This window comes from Odontomachus brunneus, unplaced genomic scaffold, assembly GCF_010583005.1.
Source record: "Odontomachus brunneus isolate Ranch 3 - 2012 unplaced genomic scaffold, Obru_v1 Obru_scaffold_016, whole genome shotgun sequence".
Lineage (NCBI taxonomy): Eukaryota > Metazoa > Arthropoda > Insecta > Hymenoptera > Formicidae > Odontomachus > Odontomachus brunneus.
The window spans coordinates 3,051,466-3,060,978 of record NW_022639466.1 but is presented as its reverse complement, the minus strand read 5'-3'; positions in this window follow the sequence as shown (position 1 = coordinate 3,060,978).

The following is a 9,513-nucleotide window of genomic DNA, read 5'->3' as shown; positions in this document are numbered from 1 at the left end:
AAATCCTTTTCAATTTTATTATGTTTCTAGTAATGCAGTAATAGACTGTCAGTAAAGTCTATCTTGCTAAGAAACTTAGTATAAATCTTAGTAAGTTCTGCTGGAAAAATTTTTAATATCATAGTTTTTATAAAATATCAGTGATATATATATATAAAATAAAAGGAGAGAGAGAGAGAGAGAGAGAGAGAGAGAGAGAGAGAGAGAGAGAGAGAGAGTTACTAGTCTGTTCGTTCGAAATTAATAAAATTCTACTTGCTCGAGAATATCCCGGACCCCTTGAAGTGACCGCCTAAATTTATCCGCAATCTACTCTTCTAGAAAGAAACAATGAGAGAGAAAATCGCGCTTCAAAAGAATCAGATCGGTTTATCTCGAGCAGAGCTATTACTTGTGCTGTATGTTACTTATGCTTGTATAATGCAAGTAGCTAAAAGAGAAACGGACAGAGAGGTGACGAGGGAGTGAGAGGGTTACAAGAGGTGGAGGAGGAGAAGGAAGAAGAGGAGGAGGAGGAAGAGGTGGAGGGTTGCGGAAGGGGACCAGTGAGTACAAGTGCATGACGTAACGGTTCATTCATCCCGAGACAGGCGATAGAGGATATCTCGGTCAATGGTATACTTATGCATGTAAACGCGCGCACATACGTGTGCGCGCGCGTGTGTACGTGCGGCATGCATGTTGTCGCTTTTCTCTTATTTTCTTTTTCGGTCGTATACGCGCCACGTGAGTGTACGCGTGCGGAGATGAGACAACGGTAGATGATGAATGCTCCTTCTGCTCCTTCTTGAGCTCTTGAATCTCACATTTTTTGTTACTTGTAACGTATGTATTTGCATGTTTATTACCAATTCTCACACATATATTTACATGTATATATCTCGATTGCAGAAAGAAGACTATTACGTCTCTTAAGTGTATCCTTCACGTACCATAGAGAGAAATTTGACGCACACACACACGGCTCGCTTTTTTCGCCTTATCTACGCGATAAGAAGCAAGAAAAGAGATCTCGCTCATCCGCACGAAATCTATGCGACACAAGCGTACAGTTAATAATAGTAACGAGGATATTAAATAATCGTACGTTGGTAATATTTATATCAGAGATTCTTTATCAAATCTTATTATGAAGATACAGATACAGCTCTCCTGCTGCGAACAATAGCTACAATCGTCAGGCGATTGAGTGGATGATTGGTATTATGTTTATATAATTCAAACGGCCATTATACGCATACACCGAATGAATTGAATGCAAAATGTGTATGGCGATCGATATCAATGAAGTGCGATAACGTTTCGTGTAATTATTCAGCGTCGCGCTAATATTCTACGTCATGAATATTAAACACGACATGCCAAAGCCAGCACTGTGTGCCGGAATACGTAAATGAGCGTATTAATTGTTGCCGATAGTGTAGCATGCGAAGCGACTGTATCGTATAGTGGCTGTGCGAGTGCACCGTTTATATAATTGGTACGTATATATAGTCGCTACATATCGATCGCGGCCTTAAGGGTCACTGAACGAAACGAAACGAAAGAAAGAACGAAGCGCCGCGTAGCACAATGCGGTATGCTTCCGCGATAACGAATAATTATGAACAGGAGTTTTGCAAAAAAGAGATTCGCAAAGAGAAGGAAAAGAGATACGGATTATCAGTTGTGTCCATTCGGCTTAGACGATGTCGCACGAAGATGAATTAAAATGGTATAAGATAAAAGTACCAACGTCCAGACATTATTGTTTTGGTCTTAAAATATAAATATTTGTGCATCGTTGTCGGAAATCTTTGTGCAAAGTTGTCGGAATATCTACTACGATGTACTCGGTTCAATGTATTTCTCAAAATACCAATTTCTTTTTATTTCTTGTATGTAAAATCTCATCGTTTTGCTCGAGATCCGTAACTTTTACCGACCAAAAATATATTTTTCGAAATGTTGTAGTTTGTCCTTTTCACAGATACAAAGTTTTTGAAATGTCAAACCATTATTGTATTCGCGGAGTTAATATTTATGAAAGTTTTTGCGCACGGTTCAGTCGATAAGCTTCGTCGGGGTCGGAAACTCAGACTTGAATTTTTCAGTGCATCCCATAGCGAGCCCGTGCGGAGCACGAAGCGCGGAGGCAGCACAGAAATCGCTTCCCCTTCGTAGAGCTGCTGCCGCCCCTCGAAGCTTACGGCCGACTGATCCTTTGTCATCTCTTTGAGCGACGTCCCTGGAGAATGTGCGAAGCGGTGTGGCAACGCAAGGGCGTATTCCGTAGGGGAACACGCGAGAGCGCGGAGAGCGTACACAGTAACAAATTTTGTATATTTATACATTAAACACGGCTCTTGTTAAAATTTCTCTCATGCGTGCAACACATCCGCATGTAAAGTTAACTAATTAGTACTATGTTATTTGAATATTGCGTTAAATTTATACCCAACGAGAGTTAAGTACACGATTAAAACAGCGTTGTTTTAAAGCGCAATTTATATAAAAAAGAATTAACGAAAATTACATTTTACAATTATGACGTATTACGGATATTAATTTCACTGAATATATTTGTATGTACATACACATACATATTTATTATTTATTATTGATGAGATTTCGTATGTATTAAAGGACGATGAATAAAATGGACCGATTTTTTTACCTAAAGCTAGTTATGCATGCAATCTTATGTTTTTGGATCGCTGAATATAATAGCATTTTTATTTGTGGAAATTCGGCTTAAATTCAAAATAAGTCACTTTTAATAGTAATTCGATTTTGTTTCAATTATTTAATTACTATATTATAGTTTAGCTCTACAACTTTTTTCACTGAACACCAAGGAAATATTTGAAAATTAAATACTTGAGAAATGCTAAATCTAACATGACGAAATCAACAAAATCAATATATCATATTGATTTCGCTAGATTTATCATTTCTGAAGTGTTTCATTTTAAAGCGTATTTCCTTGGTTTTCAATAAAAAGAGTTATAAAACTAAACTAAACTATAACTATAATTAAACTATATACAAGTAATTAAATAATTAGAACAAAATCGTCATCGAATTATAATTAAAAGTAATTTATCTCAACTTCTTTAAAACGAGTTTTAACTACTTTACCATGAGTTTAGATGGATAAAAATGTTACCGTATTCAACGAACCAAAAACCACAAGATTACATGTGTAACTTACGTTACACTTTTAGGTCAAAATTAGTCTATTTTACCTCGTCCTTTGCAGAGCAGTTATGCTAATGTCTTCCTGTAATAGAATTGTCGTTAGTTAATTAAAATGACTTCGACTTGATCGAAATTCTGTCGATTGAATAATTTCACATTAAAGTGATCAGGTTTCATGATATTTCTTTTACAGATTTGGGGGGCGAAGCACACACGATTTCTCATCCTCAATCGAAACTGAAGGAACGCTATTGCTGTTATTCTCCCACAGAAAATGTCATCTCCAGGGGAAGCCCGACGTTCTCGACTAGACGGCCACCACGACTCAGAGTCGCCAGTCGTGCCAAAGGCCAAAACCCCGGTGCCTGTTACCTCCGCTCGTAGAGCAGCTGCTCGCAGTGAACCGACTTTCAAAGAGCAACTTCTAACGAGCTCTCTGCGACTCGACAGGTCGAAGGGTTGATTGGGAATACCGTTAGGAGATCGCATCACCGCGTTTGCCCTTCTCCATTCCTGCGGATCTCGACGGCGACACTAACTGACGCTGATGGCTCGCACTAAATACCAACCAGCAATGACATTAAATCAATGTTATAACTTCGCACTCGACAATGTCACTGTTACATACTACACATGTTACATTAAGCATTCCTCACACAAGCAAGGACACAATATGTCCTTGTTTCCTATTTTTTCTCTTTATTTCTTTCTTCCAATCTTAAAGCCTGATCTACAATATGCTCTTTACATTCTGTTTCTTGTCTTCTGTCTTTTTCTGGTTTAAAGCTTAAGGTTTGAGTCAGAAAGAGATAAAGAGCAGGAAGCAAAAAGCATATTGTAGATCAGGTTTTAAGCTTGACCTACAATATGTCATTTGCTTCCTGTTTCTTTCTCATTGTTTCTTCCTGACAAACTCTAAAACCTTTAGCTAGAAAAAAAGATTAAGAATAAGAAATAGGAAGCAAAGAACACATTGTAAATCAAGCTTTAAGCCGGAAAAAGACAGACAACAAGAAATAGAAAGCAAAGAACACATTGTAGATAAAACTTTACACTTATATCTCTATATAGAAAGTTATAACATTGATATAATGTTTACTAGACGATTTTGCGCGCGCACACACATGGCATTGTTGTACAGCAAACTCCACGATGATGCTATCGTGCCGTTGCACAGCTCATGTATTCGTGTGTTCGCGTGCTATCGTGCTCACGGTTTCCTCGTCGTCGTCGTCGTCGTCGTCGACAACTGCGGCAGCGGCGGCGGCAGCCCGCATGTGTTACGTCATCGCGTCTTCACCGACAGCAGGCGTCCACAATCGCACTTGTGACCTTGTGTTTTGTATGTATCCCTCTCCTCTCTCTCTTCTCTTCTCTTCACTCTTCCTCACCCGCAGTCCCATGCCGCATCCCGCCGGAATATCCCTTGCCCTACCCTCGACCTCTCCGCCGCTCTGGCGTCACGTGTGACGCGGATAGGAGAAAGGGAATGGGAAGGGAGTAGAAAGAGGTGGAGGAGGTGAAAGGGGGAGGAAGGGTGGTTTAAACGGGTGAACACGTCGCAGCTAAGGTCGCGGCGGACGTTACTAGGTCACTGGAGTGACCGCGATGCATCGTACCCATCCTCCCGCTCTGCTTCTCCCGGTGTCCTTTCTTTGACGCTGCCTTCGTTTAGAATCTCTTTAGGTCAAAGGACAGCAGGCGAAGAAGCGACTCTGCCACGGGTAAGGTAGCAATCTCTTCCTACCTCTTTCCTTCTCCTTTATCTTTCTTCTTCCGTTTTTTGTCTTGCTCGTTAAGGAGCAAATGTTACGATATTGCGCGATTTAGTCGAAAATTTTTATCGTTTAATCATCAGAGCCGTATGAGAAATCTTGCTTTTCTTCATACTTTCTTCCCATTCTATCAAGTTCCTAGAAGTGAAATCTCAGTGAAAACGAATGAGAATTCACTTGACAGTGAAAACACTGCCATTCGGAATCGCAAGAGTGAATGTCTCACTCGAGTTCGGAGTGGATTCTGACTCGACATGAGCGAATGTTCCAGCCGATCAGAGTGAATTTGTTCCAATGACAGTAGAGTACATGAGATTCACTCTTCAATTCCCAGAGAAAACATCGATTAAGGCCCAATTCCACACCCTCCAGTTAACTTAACTGGCTGGTTATTCCATTGGACTTGATCAATCGCATTTGACATTAAGAAGAGTTAATCAGAATTAACCAATCACTATTGGGACTAAGGGCCTTTACACGTAGAAAAATTTTAACCGTAACCGTAAGGTCGTAAGAAAACTGACCAATCATACAGTTGATTATTCCTCAAATGCAAGGAGAATAATCAACTCTGATTGATCAGTTTTCTTATGATCTTACGGTTACGGTTAAAATTTTTTTACGTGCAAAGGCCTATAACTGATAGTTAAAATTAAACAGATGTTGTGGAACTTGGCCTTAGAGAAAAAAATTTGTTTTACAAGCGAAGAATCGCTCGAATTCAAGCGATTCGGCTATCACTCTGCCTTTCAAATGTAATTTCAATCCAAAGAATTTAAAGAGTAATTTAATAAGTTTAACTAGACACTTGGTAAATGTAAGATCGATTATCACCGGAAATCTCATTATTCGTCGTCAGGAAGATCACGAAAGGCTACTCGATCGCTCGTAACTCAAAATCCATTTTCGATTCGACACATTTGTCTAAGTCAATCATAATTATAAGTAATAAGTCTTTGCGTTATTTCTCCTTTGTTAGGAGAAAATTAATTTTGCATTTGTCAAAGAATCTCATGAAAATGGCTACGAGTTATGAGGATATCCCGACATTTGAAAAATGCCAACTTTACGAATAATCCGACTTTGAGATTCCACGAACGGCAATTCTGCAAAAATCGTTTCGCGCGGAAGCTCACGTTGCGAGTTCGGAGTGAGTTTCTTTTTTCCAACTTTTTTTTTGACGTCGAAGGCACGTAATCCAGGCGGAGCTCGAGTTCCCGTGGAGTTCTCGCTTCGGCAAACCGGTTCCTGGCGATTTCAGTCGTCGGCGAAAAACCGGCCCCCGAGGAGCATGCGCGCGTGTAGACGTCTCGTTTGAAAACGCGTAGTCGGGATCGACATAGAACGCAGTCAGGACGCAGCGAATAAACAAATGCGAGCACGCAGATACGCCTTTGTTCAGTTTCTTCAAGGCAACCACTTAACCCGCCCTCTGCAACAAACTTCTAAAAGATACTTAAATAAGATAGAATATCTTTTTGCAGACGTCTTTAAGACTCGTATTAATAGTCATTACTTGAAACTTGTCCTACATGAAACACTCAAATTTGAATTTAGAGTTAGATGAGTTTTTTATTTGAATCATATTACATTTGCAATTGCAAAGCTGAAAAACTCAGGTCTAACTGTAAATTGAAATCTGAGTGTCTTATTTGAAGCAAATTTCAAATAACTACTATCAATATAAACTTAAAATACCTGCAAGTTTATGCTGTCTGAGGGTGACTTGCAAAAAAGTCTACGTTTAGGGACCAAAATGTGCTAAAAAAATACTTAATTTCAAAACAATAAATATATCTGTCAATCATACGACGAGATTTCTGCGAAGCTTTTTTTCAAGTATCTAACAAGAATCCTTCGCGTACTTTGTACCAGACTTAATTTTATTCTGGATGGTGTGGAAGGAGAACTGGACGAGTCGTGATGAATCCAGTCGCGAATAGTAAATGCCTCTCGTTGAATACTGCATCGAGATACACACGAATGTCCGATCGTATTGGCGATACTTATCGACGGCAATCACTGATTAATCACTGATCTTCTCTGGAATTGAAATGCCAAGGTGAAGGCGAAACCAACGTGGCAAAGAAGCGCAGACCGTATCGTATACTCAAGTAGCTGAGAATGAAGAATAGCGCAGTTTCGGCTTCGCTTTTATGCTCCAGCAGGATGCACAAGACATTGTCGGAAAGACTAGGAAAGAATAGGCGTCTTTTACTTCAACCTGACGCACGTTTAATCCGCAAAGCTAGGACAAAACGGACGACCCTTTTGAGACCCGTGTCGGCGAATGAAAAACAGGAAAGAGGTCCGAGAAGGGACCGGGATTGAAAGATCTACAGGCGAGAAATCTGAAACTTTAAGAGGTCTTAAAAGATGAAGTATTTATGGTGAGATTTGGGCTGAAGGAAATGAAAAAACGAAAATCTCAACAGTCGTAATTATTATTATATGTGTGCGCGCGTGTATGTGTTATATCATCGCGTCGGGGCGAACGTGATTTTTACTGAGCTTGATGGACTGAAAGCATTACTTTTATTTCCTTCTAAAGTTCTTTTTACTTACAAGGTATTTGGTTTGCTCCATGCATCACTCTGACATGCAGTTGTTCATTAGGTATATAAATTATGGTAATGATTCGGTATTATAATAATTATAATTATATAATAATTATTTATTATTATTAATATTAATATTAATATTATCATTATGTCCACAATATCCCGCCTTTGTTTTTCTTGTTTTCTTTTTTCGCTATTCACGGAGTCGTTTGCCTTCTTCTCTTCCCCCCTCGCACATATTATTCCCCCTTCTCTCTTTCTCTCCCTTTTGTTTATTTGCAACGATAATCATCTCTTTCCAAGGAATGATTCGAGAACTCCGCCGTATGTAGACATCGCTAAAACTGATCAAGCGGAACCGATATGTACGGGGATAATGGGAAGTGATTCGCGTGTGAACGTAATCCACGATCCTGTCATTCAATGATCTCTTCGGGGCTGTAGGGGGGCCGGGGGAATTTAGGTGGATATCGTGATGATCCATCTAAAGTATAAGGAATCCAAAAACTTAATATTACGAGAAAATTCGGTGATTTTTTTATGTTCTTTCCTTTTACAGGAATTTATGGGTATCCGCAGGGAAGCTGTTAAGATTTTGCCGGTGCCAATGTACGAGGAACGAAAATACCAGTCAAATTCCACGCATCGGCGAATCGTCAGCCTCGCGAGAGAGAGAAGGATCACATTTGATATCGGCAGCTTTAAGCGTGGCGCGCGTGTGTATTAAATCTCTTCGCACTCTTCACTCTGTACGCGATCCAAATTTGCTGAAAGAGGCAACCATTGTTCCGTATCGTCTGTATATATTTCACGCGCGACCTATGTCGTGTACGAAGTCACGATTTGCGTATTCTAACAATCGAATATTAACGATAAACATTCCACACTGTCTCACGCTCGCTTGCGGTCCAAGTTCACCATCTACCATGACGAAATCAAGTTCCAAATGAACAGAATGAAAAAAAAAAATGAAAGAAAAAAGGAAAGGACCAAGTGAAAGAAGAATAATCGAAAGACAATCTCGGAAAACTCCAGTTCTGATGTGCGGCAGTCTAAAAGGAAACAGAATGTCGCGAAGGAATTTTCTGTCGGTTTGCCGAGGATGTCGGATGTGCCGCGAAGTGTGAACGCGATGGACTGGAAGAGGTATAGAAGATGTACGTACAACAAAGTTTTGCATCACCTTCTCGTTTTTATAAAACGGCAGATGTGTTCATGTTGAAGAGCGGCGATTGAGGAACCGTGGAAGGAGGCAGGGTCCGATTTCGAAGATCCAACGCTGTGAGCAATTCGACGAGCCGTGGACTCGCAATTTCCCGATTTCGCGGCCGCGAATTCCCCGCGTTCGGAGAGAAAGAGAGAGAGAGAGCAGATCCATGGTTGGATATGCAAAAGTCCGTTAGTCTCTTTGGATTTTGAGAAACCAAAGAGATCTTAAGCCTCTTTCATTTTTGTGCGGCCCGAAACTCGAAGTATATTTAGTATCCCGAAAGCTACTTTAGACACTTTTCAAGTGTTCTTTATTATTAATTAAAAATATTAAGAAAGAAACTCATTAATTTGTCAAGTTCCGGGGATGCAAAGGTATATTACTACGTTCTCGTGAAAGAGCTTCTTTATTGATAATAATATTAAGTTTACTTCCACGTTTCCTCATTCGTTTCAACATACTTTGTACAAGAGATCCATCATGAAGGTAGTGCAAAACTCTGGTTCGACAGTGCGAATATAGCGCGCGCGCGTGCGTGCGTTCGAGATTATTCGAACAATAACAACAACAAGAGAACCCGGCTGTATGTCGTTATTGCATTTACATCTATGACGCCCACGACGAAAATGCAGGATCGTCGGTCACTCGATAAAAGATCGTTAGCGGGACGATGGGAGCGTAAAAAGAAACGAGACATAACGTGACGAGAGAGGGATAGGGTCCGAGGAAGGAGAGAAGGAGCCAGAGAGAAAGGGAGGAGGAGGAGGAGGAGGAGGAGGTGATAGAG